The sequence below is a fragment of the Lontra canadensis genome, unplaced genomic scaffold (assembly GCF_010015895.1).
Source record: "Lontra canadensis isolate GAN:19392208 unplaced genomic scaffold, GSC_riverotter_1.0 scaffold1, whole genome shotgun sequence".
NCBI lineage: Eukaryota > Metazoa > Chordata > Mammalia > Carnivora > Mustelidae > Lontra > Lontra canadensis.
The window spans coordinates 95,728,113-95,753,062 of NW_022630995.1; the positions used below are offsets into that span (position 1 = coordinate 95,728,113).

Here is a 24,950-nt window from a genome sequence, read left to right on the forward strand (position 1 = left end):
AAAAAAAAAAGAAAGTGTGATGCCTCAAGCTTTAGTCTTTCTCAGGATAGATTTAGCTATTTGTTGTCTTATGTGGTTCCATATAAATTGTGGAATTTTTTTTTCCAAGAAAGTGAGTTTTATTAAAAGGAGGGGAAAACAATAGGAAATGTCTTTGCCTCATCATGTTTTTTAAAATTTTTACTTTTTATTTTTTAGTAACATATAATGTATTATTAGTGCCAGGGGTACAGGTATGTGAATTGCCAGGTTTACGCACTTCACAGCACTCACCATAGCACATACCCTCCCCAATGTCCATAAAATTGTGGAATTTAAAAAAAATTTCTATTTCTGTAAAAAAAATGCTACTGGAATTTTGATAGGGACTGCATTGAATCTATAGATTGCTTTTAGTAGTATGGACACTTTGACAATATTGTCTTCCCAATCATGAATATAGGATGTGTTTCCATTTGTGTATTTAATTTCCTTCATCAATGTTTTGTTATTTTCAAGATATATTTTGTGATATTAACTAAAATGACTATACAATAAATGGAATCTCAAGGTTATAGAATTAATTTAAAAATTAACTTAAAACAACTTAAGGATTTCTCATCTTTTGGAAAAAAAAGGGGGGTAAAATTGTATAAACTCTTTACTTTTTTACCTGACCCTTGAAGACTTGAAGGTCTCACAGTTAAGAGATGCCATCTTCTTGGCACAGTTTTGTCTTGAAGTATAAGTGGCCAGACTTTTTTTTAACCTTCCTATTTTTTGAATTCTTGTTACAAGTTTATTTTAAAAGAGGTTTAATATAGGGGCGCCTGGGTGGCTCAGTTGGTTAAGTGTCTGACTCTTGATTTCAGCTGGGTCATGATCTCAGTGTCCTGGGATCGAGCCCTGCATTGACCTGCATATTGGCTCTGTGTTTAGTGGGGAGTCTGCTTGAGAATTCTTTGTCTTTCTTCCTCTGCCTCCCCCTCCCCACACATGTGCTTTTTCTCTTTAAAATAAATAAATAAATCTTTAAAAGAAGTTTAATATAACAAGCATCAAGTTAACAGATAATATACAAACAAACAATTCCCAGAGGCCCCAATATCATAATATTTTGAATGCTCTTAACTTACACTAGAGTTGCTAAAGATAAAGGAAATGTCTTTTATCCAGTTTCTGGAGTCTCTGATATCATCATAAGTTCAGTGATCTTCTTTTCTGGGCTATATAGGTGTTTAGCTTTTTGGGGAATCACTGGTAACTATACTGTCCCCATATAGCCCTCTTTTTTTTTTTTTTTTGCTTAGTTCTTGCATTATTCTGATCTTTACTCGTCAACTTTAAAGAGGAAAACTAATCTTTCTTCAACTTTTGACTTTAATTTTTCTTGTGATTTAGTGTCTCAATGAGTGTTGAACTCATCTTCAATTTATGTACCTTTTAAAAGCTCCCACCATCTATCCACATACATATTTCTTCCCTCTTTTTTTTTTAAATCCCAATATACCTAAGTAATAAAAATCGAACTTCATTCAGTGACTTAAGAGCTAAGTGAAAAACATAGTTGCAAGTACTGTGTATAAAAAACAGTCCTAGTTCAAGGTTAATTACTCCTAATTTTTCATTTCTCTCATCTATATGTCTCCATTCACAACAGTAGCATAAATGAAAAGCGTGAAAGGATGAAAATGCAATGTTTCATGAAATATGAGCTAATGATTTTAGTGTCCTCTTAAAAGGATGAGGTATGGCCTTTCCATACTTTTCAAGAACTTAGCCTATACATCACTATCACTTAAGCATCTTATTCCAAGATCACTATGCCTCCTGCTTTATGGAACAGATGAGATGAGGGGACCATCCTGCCTTAGATCAAATGAAAGACACAAATGAGGACATTATAGAAATGTTTGTTTTCAGTCACTATTTCTTTGTGGAGGATAGGATTCATTAGAAGAGAAATGTAAATCACTTATTTTCTTATTTTGAATCCTTGTTCATCAATTTGTAGGACCTGAGTGGGTAGAATTTTTTTTTTTCTGAAAAATCATAATTGCAGGATTCTTACCAGGTTATCAGAACTGACATAATAGTATATCTCCTAGTTAAACAATTTCTGTTTCGCATACCAGGTTCATCTTAGGGCAGATGGAAGTAGATTGATAGATTTGTCACTCTTGCAGGTGACTAGAATCTGAACAGCAGAATTCCAAGCATTCTGTATTTTAGGTTATTTTTCTCTAAATGCTATTACATAGCTACTTAAATTTTTATTTTTAGTGATCTCATTTGTTGGCTAATAGGACCTGTGTTTTGGAAGACGGAGCTAAACTCATGTCACTGAAAGCACTCAGTATAGTGTCAGTGCTTAACCCTTTTCCAGTGAGAAATCCTTTGATGTTTCTGTTTACAACTTCTGATTTCCACGTTGGGAGTCAAGAAACTAAAATATTTTCTAAAATTACAAAAAATTGATAACCACACTAAATGGGACAAAATATATGATGTTAAGTATATTGATATGTATTCTTATAAGCAATGTTTGGAAACTTAAATACAACATTAGGATGGTGAAATGTTAATAATTAAAATTATTTAATTTTATTGTTATAGTCTTTTTAAAAAAGATTTATTTACTTGAGAGAGAGAATGAGAGAGCATGAGCAGGAGGTGGGAGAGGGAGAAGCAGACTCCTTGCTGAGCAGGGAGCTGCATATGGGGCTTAATCCCAGGGTCCTAGGATCATGACCTGAGCAGAAGGCAGACAGATGCATAACCGACCAAGCCACCCAGGCACCCCAAATTTTGTTATATTCTTTTCATGGAGATGGTAACCAGTAAAGTAAGACTTACTGGTTAGAGGTCTTTCATTTTCAGAAATTATAATTTGATTTTATATTTGTTAATTGCAATGAATGGGGCAGGCAGCTTTTACAACTGTTGATTCTTTAGCCATTAGAACACTAGAGGTCACTGTAGCTAGTATTTGTGTCACTATTTCAATGATTTGGTTAAATCACTAGCAATTTTGTTTAATTCAAATAACTGAGTGTTTTAAAGGGAATCCCATCTTCCTGATGTGATAGAATAGTTTATATATCACTACATATATATGTTCTTAGATAACTCTACCTATAATTTTTATTCCATTTTCAAAAGCAAATAATTTTAAAAAGGGAAAAATACACAAGACAGGTGAGAAATGCGTAAGTCTGTCCAAATTGGAAAGTATATGTTTTTATTTTGCTTTAGGTATTTTTTGTCCTACAACCAAGTCCCAATTTCAGTTTCTTGTATTGTTAGCCCGTGACAAAGTAAACTCCAGGTGACAGATGCCCATATCGCTCATATTCCTAATTGGTTAGTTAAGGCCCGATACAATTGCAAGACCTCAAGAGAAGCTGTTTTGAGAAGGTAGAGGCCCGAGATGCTGCTCACTTGCCCGTCCGTGTTACCATATTAATCAGGCAGGAAAACCTGTGATCTAAACGTTGTCTTGGAAACAGGTCTCCAGCCTCTTCAGTGGCTGTAGGAGACCCCAGTCTCACTGAAGTCAAACTGGGTCTGCTTCTTCAGCCTGTGCAGGCAGTGGGAGCAGAGGGCTTGGGTCTAATTGGTATTTATTGTTGCCATTGTTTTGCATTCCAGACCTTTGATAAACCTTTCCCAGCACAGCAAACCCATGGTTAACTCCACAGCAGTGAGGAAGCTATGGGAGCAGAACTGCAATTAACCTTCATGGGCAAAACAGAACATAAAAAACCATGAGGTAGGCTTGCTTTTTGCAGATGTAATTTTTAATGACAGCTGGCAGGTGAAAAAATATACCTTAAAATGAGAACATATTTGTGTTCATACACAATAGCCAGAGAAGAGACATTTACCTAAAAAAGGGCTAATTATTCATACTGAAGTAAAGAAGAAAAAGGAAGAATGTAAAAGACAAAATAGTTATAATTAAAAAGTAGGTTGTTTCTAATACTGGGATTCAAGCACAAGTGTTGTCAGGTGGCTTCTTATTTAAGTGACAACGCTCAATGAATACAAAAAACCTAACCCTTTTCTCAAAACTTTTTCCATGTTGTTATGTGTAAGAGGTGGTATTTATAATGGGAAATATTATGTCTTACGAAGCTGCAAATTCCAGGTAATTATCAGTGGGCAAGACACTTACTTGCTTTAAGCCTCAATTTCAGCATCTGAAAAATTCCAAGAGGTACCTTAACAGCCTGTAAGCTAAAAGCTCTGCCACATTATATTTTGAGACCCTTTGGGGCTCTAAGCTCTATGACTCTGTAATGTTTTGTAGCAGAACCTCTTCAGTAATTTATCCCTTAACAGATTGCTTCACATGTTAGTAATAACAGGAGGCTGAGGAAAGTTCATTAGATGAAGATTAAGGGAAATGGAGAAGTCATGCTCAGAAAAGAACAGTGTTTGGAGGTAGAGGAAAGTGACCTGGTAGAGGTGACTGTTAGGGACCAGAGGCCAGGTAGAGGTAAAAAATAGAAGAAAAGAGACCAGAAAAGGGACAAAGCCAAGGAGGAGTTCTTTTGCATGAATTTGTGAAGGAGACACATTTAAGAGGTGGGACAAGCTCTCAGACTTGTTGGTAGGAGGGGTTAGCCTAGCCTCCCTCCTGGTTCTTATCAGAGCAGTCACCATGGCTGTGAATTGTCTGTGCGCAGTGCCTGTGGGTTCACTGGCGCTGCCAAATATGGAGGCTTAAAAATTTGAAAGGCAGATGTATCTGCCCATCTTTATTCCAAAGCATTTTCCCTTCTCAGAAGCTGTGCTTTCAATTTAGAGGCTGCTGTGAAGGTCGAACCCTCAAGAGAGTCAAGGCAATGTTGTATGTGGGATAGGGTTGAAACCTGGGCTGAGGCAGAGAAATTCTGATGATTCTGATGCAGTGAATCTCTGAGTGTCTGCCTGGAGCCCCTGGGAGTTGCTGATATTGTGGGCTCTCAGCTGGAATATATTCCAGCTGGAATATATTCCAGTACATTCAAGTTTTTTATTGTGTACGTTTTCACTCCAAATTGCATGGCAGCTTCTGAATATTCTGATATTAGCTTGTCCCCTGATGTTATGGTTTTTTCCTTCTACTCTTTTCTAAATCTGAAACTGTTAAACTATTAAGTGAAAGGCTGTGTGGGATAAAGCCTTGCTCCTTTCTCTTCCTTGGCCATCTCTTCTCCCTCAAGTTTAGCCGTGTTACTGAAGATTCAGAAGTTCTTGGAAATTTTATCTTGGTACTTTCATTACTTTAACTTGATTTTCTACACAAGGGAACTCCTCCTGGATTTGACCTCTACCTGTTTTTCGTGTCATCTTTACATACATACCAGCTGTTACGAGGTGGTGAAGAAGATTGGACAGCAGGCCTTGGTAGGGGATATTCAAAGCATCACTTTCTCCCCCTCTTCGAACTGTGCTGACATTCCCAGTGGCCGCTGGGGGGAGCCACATACCCACATTCTCTCAGACTTAACAGAGTCCCTTTTCAAGGAAGCTGAGATCATAGTCAGTTGCGGCCAATAAGAAAAGTAAATTGTTTTAAATGCCTTTGGAAAGAAAGCAGCAATTCAAACTGACAAATTTATGGGTTTAAATTTGAATCAAATATTGCATTTGACTTTCTCCCGTTTTTTTTTCTCTAGAGGATGTGGAAACTAATGAAAAAGAGACTGTATCTTAAAGGAAAAATGCATACCTGCAAAGCACTGCTTTCCTAGCTTTTTCCATGCACTTCCCAGGTTGGTAGCTGTGAGGTGGTCAAAACTCCAAATATGTTTGTCTTGTTTAGGTTATAAGGCCATGATGAGTTATTACAGATCCCAAATTGTCTAGAAAGATAGGACAAATAGCATTTAAGGGTATATTTTTTATTTCATTCTTCTTGTTTTGCATCTCTCAAGTGTCTCTAAATGGAACCTATTTTTTAACAACATCTAAAAATAATCTTAAATCATAATGTCGAGAGAGTCTCCATACTGTGGGAAGCAGAAATATAAGTAGCAGAGATATCAAGGCTACTACTTCTGTATCAGTTTATACCAGTGGCTCTTTTGTGTACTGTTGGAACACAGCCATACAAAACAATAACAACAACAACAACCTCCCCCCCCCCCCCCCCCCCCCCACAAACTGAGAAAGAGTAATGAAATTAAATAAAGAATAGCATTTCATCTCAGGAACTGGGATTTATTTTTTTTTCTTTATTATTTATTTTATTTTATTCATTTTTTAAAAGATTTTATTTATTTATTTGACAGACAGAGATCACAAGTAGGCAGAGAGGCAGGTAGAGAAAGAGAGGAGGAAGCAGGCTCCTTGCTGAGCAGAGAGCCAGATGTGGGGCTCGATCCCAGGACCCTGGGATCATGACCTGAGCTGAAGGCAGAGGCTTAACCCACTGAGCTACCCAGGCACCCCTGGGATTTATTTTAAATCTTTTTTGGAGAAATAGGGTCAAATGTATATTGAGAAACCTTGGATGTAGGATTTAAGAAGGCTATAGACCCAGTGACTTCAAACCTCAATTAATGTGTTGCAGACACAGTGACCAGTGCCTCTGACACCCCTTAGCTTTGCTTATCTGTGAGGAGGACCCCTCATTTGATTAGACTGTGTCAGTAGTCTCTTCATTTTCTCACCATGAATTTCACTGAGTTTCATAATCTTTATTTGGTTTCCATTTAACTTCAATATAATCAGCTATCTCTTTGAAGAATAGTAACAAAAAATCCTAAAATATTAAACAGATTAATGCTATGCCTGATTTATGTGACCTATATACTAATGCTCATTATATTTGAAATGACAGACTCTTCTATAGCAAAAAAAAATTAAAATTAAACAGTATTATAATTTTGTGACCTAAAAGATCATCTCAAATAAACCTTTGTTTTTTCATGATTAAAAAGAAGAGTCATACCCATGTTTGTGGCCAAACTATTTTGGAAGAAAATTTAGTTATAGATGTGATTGGAAAATTAATTTTCACCACCATTATTAAGATACTCTTTTGTAAAGAAAGATACAGTATTGGCAGATTATTTTGAGGAAGTTGTTTTGTAGAAATTGAGCATTTGTTGAAGGTTTGCTCTGTACCAAACATTTTATATACATTTATTCATTTACTATTCCCAGTAATACAATAAAAATGCTATATATTTTACAGGTTAGGAAACTCAAGTGCAGATGTTAAATAATATATACAACTTTAAATGGTTAATGTCAAAGACATAGTCAAAGCAGGTCTCTGTGATAGCAACATCTATTCTCTTAAGAAAAAATTTTCTCTTTTGCCCCAGTATTCTTAAGAAATAATTGATATACATCACCATAGAAGTTTAACATCATTATTGATTTGCATATATTGTGGAATGACTATCACAATAGCTTCAGCTAATATCCATTTTCTTGTATATAAAGAAAAGAAAGAATAAATGAAAAAATTCTCCTTATGATAATTCTTAGAGATAATTCATCTCCGATGATGACTTACTCTGTTAACAACTTTTGTGTATATTATACTGTGGTATTACCTATAGTCATTATGTTGTATATTACATCCCAGTACTTATTTATCTTGCAACTGAAGGCTTGTACCTTTTGATCATCTTCCCCTGATTCTCCCTCCCTCTACTCCTTTTGGTGACCACAAGTCTGGTCTCTTTTTCTATGAATTAGGGGTTTTTTTCCTGTCTTTTGTTTTTGTTTTTTAGATTCCACATAGAAGTGAGATCATCCAGTTATTTGTTGTTCTCTAACTTACTAAACTTACCATAATACCTTCAAGGTCCATTCATTTTTGTCACAAATGGTAGGAGTTCCTTATCTCTTATGGCTGAATAATATCCCATTGAATATATACACCACAACTTTTTTATCCATTCATTGATAAACACTTTGGTTGGTTGTTTCCATGTTCTGGCTATTATAAATAATGCTCTATGAACATGGGGGCACAGATACCTTTTCAGGTCAGTGTTTTCCATACAATTGGATATAATCCCAAAATGAAATTGCTGGATCATATGGCAGTTCTCATTTTTAATCTTTTTGAGTATCCTCCATACTGTCTTCCATAGTGGCTGTACCAATTTACAATTCCATCAGCAGTGCAGGAGGATTCCCTTTTCTCCACATCCACACCAGCATTGTTATCTTTTGTCTTTTTGATGATGACCATTCTAATCGTCATTGTAGTTTTAATTTGTATTTCTCTAATTACTAGTGAGTTTGAGCATCTTTTCATAAGTGTTGGCCTTATGTGTATTTTATTTGGAGAAATGTTTGAGTCCTTTTCCTGTATTTTAAGTTGTTTTTATTCTTTTGTTCTGTTTTGTTTTGTTATTGAGTTGTTATGAGTTCTTTGTATTTTTTGGATATTAACCCTTACCAGATACATGGTTTGCAAATAATGTTTCCTATTATGTAGATTGTCTTTTCACTTTATTGATAGTATCTTTTGCTGTGCGAAAGCTTTTTAGTTTGATGCAGTACCATTTGCTTATTTTTTATTTTTATTGCTTGTGCTTTTGTTATTTTATACAAAAAAATTATTACTGAGACCCATGCCAGGGAGCTTGGTTTCTGTTTTCTTCTCGGAGTTTCTTCTAGGTGTTTACTGGTTTCAGGTCTTATATTTAAGTCTTTTATCCATTTCAAGTTATTTTTTGTGAGTGGTATAATATATGGGTCCAGCTTCATTCTTTTACATGTGATTATCCAATTAAATACCATTGGAATCTTGATAGAGATTGCATTAAGTCTACAGATGGCTTTTGGAAGTATTCATATTTTAATAACATTAATTCTTTCGATTCAGGAACATGAGACACCTTTTCATTTATTTGCATCTTCTTCAGTTTGTTACGTCAGTGTCTTATAGTTTTCAGTGTAGAGATCTTTTCCCTCCTTACTTAAATTTATTCCTAAATGTTTTATCCTTTTTGATGCTGTTGTAAATGGGATTGGCTTCTTCATTTCATTTTTCAGAAATTTTGGTGTTAGTGTATAGAAATACCAGTGATTTTTGTATGTTAATTTTGTATCTTGCAAATTTACTGAATTCATTGATTAGATCTTAAAGTTTTTGAGTTGAGACTTTGGGTTTTTCTATATATAAAATCATGTCATCTTCAAATCAGGCAATTTTAACTTTGTCCTTTACAATTCTGACACCTCTTATTTCTTTTACTTGTCTGAATGCTATAGTTAGGACTTCCAGTGCTATGTTGAACAGGATTGGTAGGTGTGGGGACCTTTGTCTTGTCCCTTACCATAAAAGAAAAATTTTCATTCTTTCATTATTGAGTATGATGCTCACTGTCAGCTTGTCATATATGGCCTTTATTATGCTGAGATATATTCCTTCAAGGACTAATTTTTTAGGAGTTTTTTTTTTTTAATCATGAATCGATGTTGAATTTCATTGAATGCTTTTTCTGAGTCTTTTGAGATAATCACATGATTATTTTCTTTCATTCCATTAATGTCACATTGATGGGTTTGCATATGTTGAGCCATCTTTGCATCACAGGGATAAATCCTACTTGGTCATGGTAAATGATCCTTTTAATTTCCTGCTGAATTTGATTTGCTCATATTTCATTAAGAATTTTTTCATCTTTATTCATCAAGAATAACGACTGGTCTGCAGATTTGTTTTTTTGTTGTGGGTGTTCCTTTTTTTTTTTTTTTTTGCAGTGTCCTCTTCTGGTTTTGGTGTCAGAACAATGCTGTTCTTGTAAAATGAGTTTGGAAGTGTTCTTTCTTTTTCATTTTTTGGAGGGGTTTGAGAAAGATTGATATTTATTATTCTTTAAGTGGTAAAATTCACCAGGGAAGCAATTTGGTCCTGGTTTTTCTTAATTGGGAGATTTTTGATTATTGATTCAACCTCCTTACTAGTAATTAGTATATTCAAATTTTCTATTTCTTCCTGTTTAGTCATGGTAAGTAATATATTTCTTTTTTTTTTTTAAGATTTTATTTATTAATGATAGAGAGAGCAAGAGAGGGAACACAAACACAAGGTAACTGGAGAGGGAGAAACAGGCTCCCTGTTGAGCAAGGAGCTTGATACGAGGCTCCATCCCAGAACCCTGGGATCATGACCTGAACTGAAGGCAGATGCTTAATAGTCATTAAGCCACCCAGGCACCCCAAGAAATATATTTCTAAGAATTTTTCCATTTCTTCTAGGCCATCCAGATTGTCGGCAAATTCTGAGCATTTGAATCTCTGTGGTATCAGTCGAATGTCTTTTTTTTTAATTTATAATTTTGTTGATTTTAGTCCTTTTTGTTTTGTTTTGTTTTGCTTGGTTAGTCTAGCTAAGGATTTGTCAATTTTATTTTCTCAAAGAACAAACTATTTGGTCAGTCATTTCTATTGTTTTTCTGTTCTCTATTTAATTTCTTTTCTAATATTTATTATTTCTTTTCTTCTGTTAAATTTGGGTTCACTTTGTTTTTTCCCTGTTTCTTAAGGCATCATTGGGTTGTTTATTTGGGATCTTTCTTTCTTCTTAGTGTAGAAGTTTATTATTAGAAACTTCCTCCTTAGAACTGCTTTTACTACATCCCATAAATTCTGGCAAGTTGTGTTTCCATATTTGTTTGTTTCAAGAAACTTTTTTATTTCTTCTTTGATCCTTTGGTTGTACAGGAGAATATTGTTTAATTCTCCTGAGTCTGTAAATTTTCCAGTTTTCCTCCTCCTCATGATTTTTAGTTTCATGCCATTGTGGTCAGAGAAGATACTTGGCATGATTTCAATCTTCTTCAATTTTCTAAGATTTGTTTTGTGGTCTAACATATGGTCTATCCTAGATAATGTTCCATGTATGCTTGAAAAAAATGTGTATTCTGCTGTTGTTGGATAACATGTTCTATATGTGTTTGTTAGGTTCATTTGGTCTAAGGTATTATACAAATCTCTTGTTTTCTTGTTGATTATTTCTTGATAATTGTTGAGAGTGGGGTATTAAAGTCTCCAACTATTATTATATCATAGTTTATCTCTCCTTTGGCTCTTTAAGTTTTTGCTTTGTATATTTAGGTGCTCTGCTATTGGATGCATAAATATTTGTAAATTTTATATCCTCTAGATGTATTGATCCCTTTATCAGTATATATAATCACCTTCTTTTTCTGTTTATACCATTTTTAGTTTAAAGTCTATTTTGTCTGATATACATACAGTTCCTCCTGCCTTTTGATGGTTACTGTTTGCTTGAAATGTCTTTTTCTATTCCTTCACTTTCAGTCTATGTGTCTTTAAGGCTAAAGTGAGCCTCTTATAGGCAGAATGTTGTTAGACCTTGCTTTTTTTATTCCTTCAGCCATTCTCTGTCTTTTGAATTGATACTTTGATCTGCTTACATTTAAGGTAGTTATTTATAGGTAAGATTTACTATTGCCCTGATTTTCACTGTTTTCTGCTTGTTTTGTAGATCCGTTGTTCCTTGCTTCTTATACTGCTATCTTTTTTTAATGTGTTTTAATATCCTTTGATATCAGTGTGCTTTGACTTCTTTATACTGGTCTTTTGAGTAATTATTGTTAATATTTTTCTTGTGGTTATTGTGAGGTTTATGTAAAATGTCTTAGGCCAGATGTGAATGTTGCTGGGGTACAGATGTAGAGAGGTGACTGTGGGGAGAACATGCCTCCACTGAGCACTTGTATTCAGCTCCTTCATTTTCAACATAGAAGAAACTCACATCAATTCCCTGGACTCTAAAGGCTATTACAATGCCCCTGTAATAAAAACCACTGGATCAGGGTATGCAGGTTTCCTTATCATCTTATCAAGTACAGAAAGCATCATCTTGATGTCACAAATCTGCTACTTATCCCTTTAACACTCACCATCATGTTCCTTGGGCCAAAATTAGTCATCATATCTCAAGCTGTGATGATGAAGATTGTATTGAGCAGAATGTGGTCAACCAAACCAGGAACCTTGGACAAGAAACTCTGGCTGAGAGCACATGGCAGTGTCCTCTTTGTGATGAAGACTGAGATAAAGGTCTGTGGGAACAGACTAGCACCCATTGGTCTGGGTCACAGCCAAATACTGTGGCAACAACAGTCCTGTAAGCAACATAGTTCTGGAACATGAGAGTAACCTGGCTTCAGGCATGTACATTCCCAAGTCTCTACTATATGTTCTGCCATGGAAAAACAATGGAAATGCACAGTAAGTGAATATCTATCTTATCAAATGCCAGACCCTAGAAGACTCTTGCTTCTTCCTGCTACCAGTGGGGTCTTCATTTTTTTCTCTTGATCTAATTATAGAAAGATAAACTGTGATCTTTAAACTGAAAAAAAAAAACAAAAAAACAAAACTTTAAACATTTTTAAGACTATTTGAAAATGATAACAGCCTAACTTCCACAGAATTATCATACTTTACACTTTTACTTCTCCCTCTCACATTTTACGTTATTGTTGTTTCATTTTTTTTTAATTTTTAAAAATTTAAAAATGTTTACATATTTTAAAATTTACATTTTTTAAAATATTTTATTTATTTATTTGTCAGAGAGAGGGAAAGAGAGAGCACAAGCAGGGGGAGCAGCAGGCAGAAGGGGAAGCAGGCTCCCTGCTGAGCAAGGATCCCGATGCGGGACTCAATCCTAGGACCCTAGAATGATCACCTGAGCCAAAATCAATAGTTGGACGTTTAACTGACTGAACCACCCAGGCACCTCTGTTTTGATGATGCTAATTAGCATTATTTTACTTCAACTTAAAGAACTCCCTTTAACATTTTTGTAAGGCAGATCTACTGGTAATGAACTTTCTCAGCTTTTGTTTGTTTGAGCAAGCCTTATTTTCCTTCCTTTGTTTCTGAAGGACCACTTTGGCAGGTATAAAATTTTTGGCTGACAGCTATTTTTTTTCAATAGTTTGAATATGTCATTCTTTTCTCTCCTGTCCTGCAAAGTTTCTGTTGAAATCCACCTATGGTCTTAAGGGGAGTCCCTTGTGTGTAACTTCTCTCTTTTATCTTACTGCTCTTAAAATTTTTTGTCTTTGACTTTTGGCAATTTAATTATAATGTGTCTCAGTGTAGCCCTATTTGGGTTCAAGTTATTTGGGATCATTTGGGCTTTCTGGATCTAGATGCTCACCTTTCTTCAGGTTTGGGAAGTTTTCAGCCATTATTGTTCTAAATATTCTTTCTGTCCTTTTCCCTTTTTTTTTTTCTCTCGAATTTCCATAATGCATATATTGTTACTTTTCATTGTGTCTTATAATTCCCATAGGCATTCTTCATATGTTTTCAGTCTTTTTTTTTTTTTCTTTTTGCTCCTCTGACTATGTAATTTCCAATATTCTATTCTTCAGGTCACCGATTTGTTCTTCTGCATGGTCTGTCCTGCTTTTGAAACTATTGAATTCTTCTGTTTAGTATTTGCATTTTTCAACTCTAAGATTTACAGGTTTTTCTTTTTTTTGGATAGTTGCTATTGTCTTGTCAGTTTTTCATTTTTTAATGCATTTTTTTTAAAGAAATTTTATTCAGTCATCTGTGTTTTCTTGTAGTTTGCTATACTTCCTTAAGAGGGTTATTCTGAATTCTCTCTCTGACAGTTTATTAGATGTACATTTCTTTAGGGTCAGTTATTGGAACCTGGTTAGTTTCCTTTGGTGGTTTCATGTTTACCTAATTTTTCTTGATCCCTTATATTGCTATCTGCACATTTGAGTTATGGGCTTTTCCCCTAGACTTTACAGGTTGCTTTGGCAGAGAGAGATCTTCATCAGTTTGCTCAATTTGGGCTTTTGAGTGTGTCTGCTGGTAATGTCTTTGGACAAGTAGGGCCTCCTATTATGGTCTATTTTTGGGTGAGGCAACTGTTCAAGCTCTGAGGACAAGGATAGAATGTGTGTCACTGACTCCTAGATGGAATTGCTGGCTTTGTTTCCTACCGAGAGAGGCTATACAATGAGCTCTGTTGTTGTCTGAATTCTTTGGTCAGGCTTACTAGATGGTTGAGACTGGGTACCATATTCAGTAATAGATGGGAGTATGAATAATCTTCCCTCTCTGAAGAGCAGTAGCACAGGGCCCAGGGCCTGTACAGTTCACTGAGGACCCAAATAAGGCCTGAGTATGCCCTGAATTCTCTGGTCATGTGAGGCCACTGTTTTACTCTGTAGACTGGAGAAAACATGGGCTATGTTTTCTGTTCAAGTGCCACTGTGCCTAGGGCTGTTGAATTGGCTACACAGCTTCTCATGTGCTCTGGTTAGGTTTCTTGGTAGGACAGGCTGAAGGCTGTACTCAGCAATGAGTGGAGCTACAGATTAGATTCCCTCCCTGGGTGCAGCAGAAGAAGCATTCCTAAAATTGGTAAAACTCTTTGTTTGTTGTCTTAACTAAAAGTCAATCCACACCCCAAGTTCCCTCTGAACAAGGCCACTGGCTTTACTCTGCAAGCTATTAGCTCTGTCTATCACTTTTGCTTGAGTACTTCTGAGCTGCATAGCTTTCAGGCGTTTTCACTTGCTCTTCCAGTTAGATGATGCTGGAAGACACCCTCCACAGGGGGTGGGACAACATCTTGACTCCCTTTTCTGTGTAGGAGCTGGAGGCCCTCTTCAGGCTACTGTCAATTTCCCAAACAAGCTTTCGGTTGGGAGGAGCCAGGAGCTACCCTCACCCTTGGCTATGAATTAATTCCCCTGCCTGTGCATAATATGGGATGCTTCCCTGCCCAGTACTGGCTTTGCTTTGAGGATAATCAGCTCTACTCACCTGCCTCTCAGCTTGAGCATCACTGGGCTACATAGCTTTCAGGAGATGTCACTAGCCTGTCACAAACCCTCCACAGCATGTGAGGCTGTGACTCAGCACCTTGCCTGGCTGCAGACAAACTGGATGCTAGAGCTGGCAAAACCCACTTGAGTATCTGTTTGGGCAGATCTGTACCCTAATGACTTTCCTGGTCAGAGTGACTCCAACTTGGTCTTGCAGATGAGCAAAGCTGCTGATTGGGATTACTGTGTGGGCACTGCAATTATGAACTTTGTCTGCCAAGATCCACTGCTGGTTGTTGCAAGCCCCTCCCCCATTCTCTATCAGGGTCAGATTCCAAGTGGTTGGCTCCTATAGATTCTCCCACAATCCTCATGGTGTAATATCAGAGTAGGGGCTCCCATAAAGTGGCCACAATGCTGGGTGTCCTGCCTGGGTTCTCTTCCCACTTGAGGAATTGAAGGGTCAGGGGAGACCTCATAGCATGATGCTGTGCTGTCCTCGAGGAGAGGGTAATGTGGTCAAACATGTAGCTGGTTCTCTTACCCTTCTAATGCATCTGTCTTGGTCTCTGTGGTGCAGGGATGGTTCTTCAGACTCACCCCCCATGTTCTAGGATATTCTCAGTGTCTTTTTCTTCAACAGATTGTAGTTATTTTTGTAAGGGGAGTCAAATCAGTAATGACCTATGTCACCATCTTGATGATGTCATTCTAATTTTTTTCTTTTTATTTTTGTACCATTTAAACTATTATATATGTTAATTTACGTAATTTATGCTTTCTTAAGTTTAGAAGGATATGTCAAAATAGTCTAAAACAAATCCACGTTTTATGCTTGTGTCAATTTATGTAGAGAAATTTGCATTGCTATTCTCTGAAGGTTATAATGATTAACAGTTTAACTTGTTCTCTTTTCCTAGAAATCAACTTTTAGAATAATTAAAATTCTCACAGTGAAGAAGTAAATGTAGGTGTCTTACTCTAATATCTAATTAATACTACCTTACCAAGCTTCAAATGTATAACTAGATTTGATTCTAAAGAGCCTCTTCTTCCAGTTTCTGTTTTGGGTACTATCTTTTCATTTAAAGGTAGATGAAAATGACATATGAGTATCAGAAAAAAAATGAAGGGGGAAATGTGATTTCTATATCTTAAGTAACTCAAATACTTAATTGAAGCAGGTGTTTATTGGATAATAAGAAGAGGAACGTCATTGTGGTGAAGTTAGATAGGACAATAACATCTGCTTTAATCACAGGTACTGAAGAAATATTTATAGAGAGTCACAGAATAACAGCAACTGAAAGAGTATTCTTTCATTCCCTTAATTTGTTTCTTTATCCAGTATTTTATGCTATTTAACAAAAAGCCTTAGTTTAACAAGTGATGTCTTAGCAATGAGTAGAAAGAAAGGGATATTTTATTAGAGGAATAAACATTATTATCATTAAGAGAAATATATTTTTTAAAGATTTTATTTATTGACAGACAGAGATCACAAGTAGGCAGAGAAGCAGGTAGAGAGAGAGGAGGAAGCAGGCTCCCTGTTGAGCAGAGAGCCCGATGTGGGGCTTGATCCCAGAACCCTGGGATCATGACCTGACCTGAAGGCAGAGGCTTTAACCCAGCGAGCCACCCAGATGCCCTAAGAGAAATATTTTTAAATGACAGTGGATTTTGTTTCAAACTTTGCTGTATTAATGTCAAAATTTAGGCATTCAAATAAGCCAGTATATAAACTATATATAACAAATAAATTTTAAATTAGAAATAACAAGAAGAGATTCAAAATGATCTAGATAAAATTTTCTCATGGACATATTATTTGCCATGTCCTCATTTCAGTGTTCTAGGTACAAACTTGAATAATTTAATCTTAAAAATTTCAAAACTTCAGAGCAGTATAAACACAGTGAACACTCATATACCCTTCACCTGGATTCTTCAACTGCTAACATTTTGTCACATTTTATTTTTCTGTATTTTTTCTCTGTCTCTCTCTCCACACACCTATTGTTGAAAATTAATTGCAGATGTCATGACATTTTACCTCTGGATACCTCAGCATGCATTTTCTAAGAATAAAGAACTTTCTCATACACAACTACAAAACTGTTATCACACAAGAAATTTTATAGTAATTCAAAAATTTTATTTTATATCAGATTTATTTTAAAAAATTTCCAATTTTCTCCCAATGAGATTCCCCCAGTGCTCTTGGAGTTTCTTTTCATTAGCCTAGCAGAAAACTCAGCAAGTCTAAGTTTGGGTTAGTTCCATGAAAGATGATGCTGAGACCAGACACTGGACTCTGGAGGCTCCATAGTTCTAATGAGCCTATTTCCTTAAGCTGGGAGCTTCCAGTGTTGCCTAGTTATATAGATCATTTCTGCCCAACCTATACTCTATAAATGTGTAGAGGGGTGCCTGGATGGTTCAGTTGTCAAGTGTCTGCCTTCGGCTCTGGTCATGATCCCAGAGTCCTGGGATCCAGCCCCGCGTTAGGCTCCCTGCTCAGCAGGAAGCCTGCTTCTCCCTCTCCCACTCCCCCTGCTTGTGTTCCCTCTATTGCTCTCTCTCTCTTTATGTCAAATAAATAAATAAACCTTTAAAAAAAAATAATGTGTAGACTTTCATCAGTAGAGAGGGGACTCTCTCAACTTTGCATTGGCCAGGAACTTAAAAGTTATCTGTGCCCAAACTAAATTGTGAGATTATAAAAGTCATGGAGACTACATGCACTCTGCTAATGTTTCTGTTTTAAAACTTTCACTCGATAAACCCTATTGTATAACCTAGTATTATCTCTCTGTGACCTCTGTGGATGGCATCCCCAGAGACTTAAGCAATAGGCAATGAGAAAATATATATTGTCAATTGTCAACAGCCACATGACTGAGTTTAAAAGTATTTCTTTTCTCATATGAGCCTAGGAGGACTGCAGCCTGGCTGACAAATTCATTGCAGTGTTTTGAGAGACCTTAAGCCAGAAGACCCAACTAAGCTATCCTCATATTTTAGAATCACAGAACTGTGAGATAATATATATTTATTCTTTTTAGGCCCTAAGTTTGGGAGTAGTTTATTTTATAGCAATGGATAACTAATACAACTCATTAGTCTCTGAGCGCTTTCATTTCTTTTTAGTGAAACATGATTTCTTAGATTAACTTTGTATTTTTTCCCAAACCAATTACTGCAATACGCATTTCTCCAAATTTCTCTATTTTCTTTCAGTGGAGAATGGTGTTTAGAATACAAAATCTGGTCATAAAATGTGCTCATTGTTATAGAGATGTCATTGTTTCTACATCCATCCAGTGAATAGAGTTAGAAAACACTATAAAAAAATATTGAGTTCATACTAATATTACCAATTCTTATTTAATATGCATGGCTCTTTTTTGCCTTCTTTAATTACATATTTATCTCTTTATTTTGATAGTAAAGATCTCACTTTCTTAACAGAAGAGAGTTAACATTACAAGGAAGTGGAGTAGAGAGTGTCACAATTTTAGCAATGACAGTAAGTTCTCTGGCTTTCTGGAATATCTTCCTTTGATTGTATCTTCACTTCTACCAGATGAGGCTTATTTGTTTGATTCTTGAAGGATTTCTGAATGTTTAGTTTTCTTATCAAAAAATTTTTGGAATTATCTTTCAACTTAAAATAATGATCCAGAAAGAACTTAAAAATTGGGAAGGAATACCAAAAATATAAGTAAATAACTTGTGGTGAACTTGTGTTTTTGTTTGATTAATTATTATTTAATGAAAGCATGTTGTGTCTCTAATATGTTCACTCTTTAAGGCACCAGAGTCTCAAAGTTTCTATTTCTGGTAAGAACTTATATTCTGGGTGGGGGAGTCACATAAATGCATCAATATAGTTAATATAATTAAGTGACAGCATAGAGATACAGAGCACTTTCTCATGTTAAATATTGACATATATTATTTTAGTAGTAATCAAACAATAATTTGTTTAAAACAAAGGATAGATCAAAAGGAGATGATTCTTTCTTGAATTGGGAAAAATGTCAGAGGCAAAACTAGTTAATTTCACAATTTTCATTAAACTTTGATGCATTTAACAAGAGGATTTGTCAAATAAATTTTGCTTTTTAACCTCCCTGCTTCAAATATAACTACAGATCTTCCTGACATACAATGGGATTATGTCCTGATAAAGCCATTGAAGTTGAAAAATACCATGACTGAGAAAGCATTTAATACATTTAATCCACTAAAGCTTACAGCTGAAGCTAGACTATATTAAACATGCTCAGAATACTTACATTTGCCTACATTTGGACAAAATCATCTAACACAAACCTATTTTATAATTAAATATTGAATATCTCATGTAATTTATTGGCTATTATGCTAAAAATTAGAAGCAGAATGGTTGTATGGGTGCAGAACGATTTTAAGTATATCAGTTGTTTACCCTCATGATCATGTGGCTGATTGGGAGCTCTGGTTTGCTGTATCTGCTTAGCATCACTTAAAAGTATCATATTGTGTGCCATTAGCTTGGGAAAAGATCAAAATTCAGTATTTGAAGTATGGTTTCTACTGTATGCATATAGATTTCATACTATCCCAAAGTCAGAAAATTATGTCAAACCCTTACAAGCTGGAGACTGTCTTTAGATTTTTATTCTGATTTTGGTCAATAGTAGCATGCATATTTATAGTCAACTGTCATGTGGTTAATTAAAGAGTATGAAAATAAATATTGAACAGTTACTAAGGTGATTAAGTTCTATATTTATCTTTCTAAAAATATTATTGTTATTTCAAATTTTGCATCTCTAGCTAAGCTCTCAGATAAAACCTTTAAGAAATCTGTACAACTGTAATTCATGCTCGTGCTCTCAGGGAGCAAGAGTTAGGGCATTAGTGCAATGATCTGTTCAGTATAATTCAGAGAAATCCTTGGAGAAAGGAGAAAAGTGAGTGGAAAAACTGGAAAAGAGGGCAACTCAAGTGACATTTACATTTTTTAAAGAATTATTTATTGTATTTATAAAAGATTTTATTTATTTATTTGAGAGAGAGAGAGAGAGAATGAGAGAGAGAGAGCATGAGAGGAGAGAGGTCAGCAGGAAAAGCAGATTCCCTGCAGAGCAAGGAGCCTGATGTGGGACTCGATCCTGGGACTCCAGGATCAGGACCTGAGCTGAAGGCAGTCACTTAACCAACTGAGCCACTCAGGTGCCTGACATTTACATTTTTATCTTTTACTGTGTTTGATAATTTTGTTTAAGCTTATCAATATTGTTTTTCTTTTATTTATTATGTCATTTATATTGATCGAACTGATGATAATCCTGATAGAGGCAGAAAACTTGCTACAAAATGACTTTGGTAGAAAATAAATCAAGGCTGACATTTTAAACCTATTTGTCAATAAACATATGCAACTGAAAAACTTTCATTAGTATCAGAGAAAATTAATTCTAGGGAAGTGCAGTGTATTTACAAATGATAGCCATCTACACTTTATGAAGCTCATGCTGGGCCAATGGCCTATCAGGCTTTGCAGACCCTAAACATGTAGGACTGGATGAGAGAAAACCACTGAGGATGGATTCTTTGGGGCCATTTAATCATAATGAACTTCATTAAAAATGATAACTTACGAAACTCCTGCTGGATTTTTTTTTCTTTTTCAGTTCCATTTCTATTTTTTTTTTCCTTTCTAGTTCCTTTTTCCATGAGCATAGTCATTGGAACAATGCATGTTGTTCTAATTTCAGAAAAGTTATTTCTGATTTTCAAAACTAAAAGTCTAAAATTGCTATCCACTGGTTACCCTAGGCACTATAGATACAGAGAAAAAGATAAGACAAAACCTCTGCTTTCAAGTGAGTCTCAGCTTAAGCCCATTTGAGTCATTACCATGGACACAGACATTTGCATTAGGAATGTTTTACTGAGCAAGTCAACCAATGAGGGCCACTGGAAAATACCTACTTAGGAGAATACCTTGTGGACTATTTTAGCTCTTCTGTTCTTTGTTAACACTTGAAGCAGAATAAGTTTATGTACTTACTATTTTGTCATTGTGTGATAGATAACAGTGAAGTAAAAGCCATGAAGAACTAATCCAGGTCCTAGGCCTTGTAAACCACAATCAATTTGATTTAGCTCACAAAGTAGTTGTGAGTCGTGGTTAAGTGATTGTGACATGTCTGAAAGGCAAACTATGTCACAGAAAAGAACAGCCCTCTGAATAGGTGGTTACATACAGTTTTGTAAAAATATTTGGAAACTTTGGTCTGGAAAAGACCACATCACAGAGAAACTCTTACCTGAAAGTACACTGTTGACAAAAAAAGCTTTCAGTACATATCTTAGCAAGATCTTGTATGTGCTCAAATAGCCACCTTCTTTTGTGACCACTGGAGTTAATAGTCTAATTGTGTGCCTATGAAATATTACGACAGACTTAAGGGTAAGTAGAAATTTAGAAGTCTTGGCAAAGTTCATAATTCTCTGATATTTGATTTTTTAAAAAAGATTTTATTTGAGAGAGAGAGAAAGAGCACATGTGAGAGAGCACAGGTGGGGGAGAGGGAGAAGCAGACTCTGATCAGGAAGCCTGATGCAGAGGTTGATCCCAGGACCCTGGGATCATTATTTGAGTCGAAAGCAGATGCTTAACTGACTGAGCCACCCAGGCACCCTTGTTTTTATTTGTTTGTTTGTTTGTTTTAATTTGAGAGAGGGGAGAGAGAGAGCATGTGTGAGTGGGGGCGGAGGAGTAACAGAGGAAGAGAGAATCTCCATCAGACTCCTGGCTGAGCACAGACCCCAACACCGGGCTTGATCCCACTACTCTGAGATCATTACCTGAGATGAAATCAAGAGTCAGACACTTAACTGACTGAGCCACCCAGGTGCCGCTCTGATATTTGATTTTATTTTCAATACATGATAATATCAATAAATTTCACTTTGGGTTCATTGTAAGGGCCTGGTTGGCCAGAGGGAGTCATTTTGTGTTTATGTAGTGAACTTAGATTGACCCCGCCCCTCCCAGAGGAACTTACTTGCAAAGCCTAGATATTTTGGGTCAGGCCCGGTGAAGACATCCAATCAGTGGGGCACGCATATATCTACTAGGGTAAATTGAAATTCAATTGGCCACCCGTGTGTTACCTAGCAGTTTTTTTTCTGTGTGTGGCAGACTTAGCATGACTGAGCAGCGTTCTCTGTGTATTGCAATCTCATTGGCTACCTGTGGATAGCCCGGCTAAAGTGCCTCTATAAAAGTACATCTGTGAGGCTGGGAGGGGTCGCCTCTTTGCAAGAGACGGCCCTGACCAGTCAGTTTGATTCTCGATGCTTGGCGCGAAATAAAGCTTTGCTTGACCTTCGCTTTGTATCAGTCTCGCTCCTTTGATTACGGGCCCTAACACATGTTATAATTCCATTGTCTTGCCTTATGACTACAAAAATAATGGAAGCCCTAAAAGGACATATTTAAGAAAGCTGAGAGGAAAGATGTTAATTTATTTGACATAACGTGCAGCATTCTCCATGGTCTAGCTCCTAACTTTCCAGTTTTAATTCTTACCATGTCTCAATGTACATTTTTTTTCTTTTTTATTCATCTAAGCCAACCAGCTGGCAACAGTTCCCAGTGTTCTAATTCCTCTTCATTGGTGTACATGTTTTCTTCTCATGGTGCTCCTTGTATACTTTTAAATATCTGCAACAGCCTAGAGGACAATACCAGAAAGATAATTACATTGCTTTTGGCCCAGTTAGTCTCATGGAGGCTGAATTTCTTTTTCCTTCTGGTCCTGTTCCTTTTCTCTTCTTTACTCACACTTCCCTGGGCTTTTTGACTCACCTTCCTTGTGACCGTTGGATTCTCTGGGAAGCAGATATGGAGACTCAGTAGAAAGTGCAAAAGGGGAAGGAAAGGAGGAAGGAGGCAGAAAGGAGCCATCAGACTGTGATGCTGACCCGACGAAGCTCAAGAGAAGTCTGGAACAATTGCCCTGTAGAGGGTCCCACATTGGATGAAAATAGCCAGCTTCCTATATCACTTTGTTGTTCAGACATTGTCTATACTGTCTTCCCCTGTCCTCAGATAAGAATGACTTCCCCTATAAGGCTGAGACAGACCCTGATATAGTTAATGGCTGGAGGCTGTCAGTCATATACTTCATAGCTTTCCGATGTCCTTTCTTGAAGAGGAGTCTCTCTTTGCCACACCCTGCTCCCAGGATCCCAGTCCTACATTCGAGATACAGCAAAGTCTTCAATATCTCCAATTTCTGTTTCCATCAAGGGGATATTTTCCTCTTCTAGGAAGAGGTCTTAGATTTTCAGGTTTAAGATCGTCAAAATAAATCCCCTTTATTCCAGCTGATTTTAAGAGCTCCTCATAATGTGACCTTGTTGGCAAATTTGAAAGCTATCTTTATTGTGTCTCTTTGATCTTTAATACACTGTAAGAAGAAAAGAGTGAGGAAGAAGAATGATTCAGATCAAAGGTCACCTTCTTTGTGGAGGTTTTTCCAAAACTCTCCTCTAGGCTGAATTCACTATTTTTCAACTGACCTTGGACAGGCAGCTGTGAATGCCTCAGGTACAGCACTTAGCACACCGTGTTCTAGTACTAGTTGACTTTCTTCTCTGTTTCTTCATTAGATCGGATACTTTCTTAGGGTGAGAAAATTCCTTGTCCCTCTATCTGTCTCTAACTCTTAGATTTATAATAGATGCTTTGGATTTTAATTCTGTAGTGTGACAGCAGTACCAAACCCACTGTGATATAAAGCTGTATTATCATTAGAGATTTCCAAACTATTGAAAAAACATACTCACTGCTTAAGCAATACTTTATAAAATGTTTACAATATGCACATATTGCCAAATACAGGAAATAGCGAATACTTTTTAAAGAAAATAAAACTTTATATTATCTAAATATGAACATTTTGTTTCCTTTGTGTTTTCTAAGATTTGGAATTTTTTTAAGTTGGGATATGTATTATTGTATCTAATATTATATTTAAGACATTGACCATGTTATTTAATATTATTAAAATTATTTAATTATTTTTCTATTATTGGAAATAGGGTTGTTTCCAATGTTTGCTTTTATGTATAACCTGTCACGAGCTTCCTTCAGTATAGGTCTTTATTCTCACCTATGACTTTTTCCTTTAGGTTAAATATCAATACACTTACTAATCTTTGTTCATGTTGTTGAATTACCTTCTGGTTCTTTCTGTTTTAATTGATATTTCTCTTAAGAGCTTGAATATTTATTTCATATTTTATTAGTCATTTATATGCCAGCTTCTGTAATTTTTATTTTCATATTATTTGTCCATTTTTAATAAAAGTTTTGGTGTCGTTTTTATGAGTCTGAGTGAGTTTTTAATATATTATTAATATTATTATTGTTATTTTAATATAGTAAGTATTACTAAATGTGTCATTGTTGATATAAACAGTTTTCTCAGTTTGGATTGTCTTACCATCTTAGGAGGTTTTGCTCTTCCAACATATATCCTAATGATCTGTTTGTTTCTAAATTTAGAAAGTATTTATCTGTTCTGAGAGCAGTTAGTCATTATTCCCATCTGTTTTCTGCTTTTATTTTTAAATAAAATTTATTTTAATGGATGAAAGTTTAAGATTGTGATCCAACTTAATGTGTTCCTCAAAATTATAACTTCCCCAAAACCTTTGGGTAATTCATACATATTAGTTACCAATGCTTATTTTCCATCTATTATGATCTTTTTTATTTTATTGGTTTTTAAGGTAGTCTCTAATACTCTGTTGATTTGTTTGCCCGTTCTTGAAACAATATTTGCAAATGTTTTATGGATGCTTGAAAAGAAGGCATATTCACTGTTAATGGGAAACATACATATATGCATCCATATAATTCAACATTTGTTTCAGGTACATTCAAACACCTTTAGAAATCAGATAAGTGATATGAATGTGCTGAACAGCCAAATGTAATACACTAGGAAGTGGTGCCAATGAGGTTGGCAGGGAGAGCACATACCTAGCCTAGAGACAGAAAGTCAAATATTAAAATATATATGTGTATATATATAAATATATTATATATTTAATATTATATTTATATATTTATATGTAAATTTATATATTTACATAAATATTTAT

At 35.6% G+C, this 24,950-nt stretch overlaps 1 pseudogene; it reads left to right on the forward strand.

Annotated features, from left to right (window-relative positions):
* LOC116867270 overlaps positions 1-12,205 on the forward strand; it is a 31,049-nt pseudogene extending 18,844 nt beyond the window's left edge.
* Positions 12,206-24,950: the final 12,745 nt, after the last annotated feature.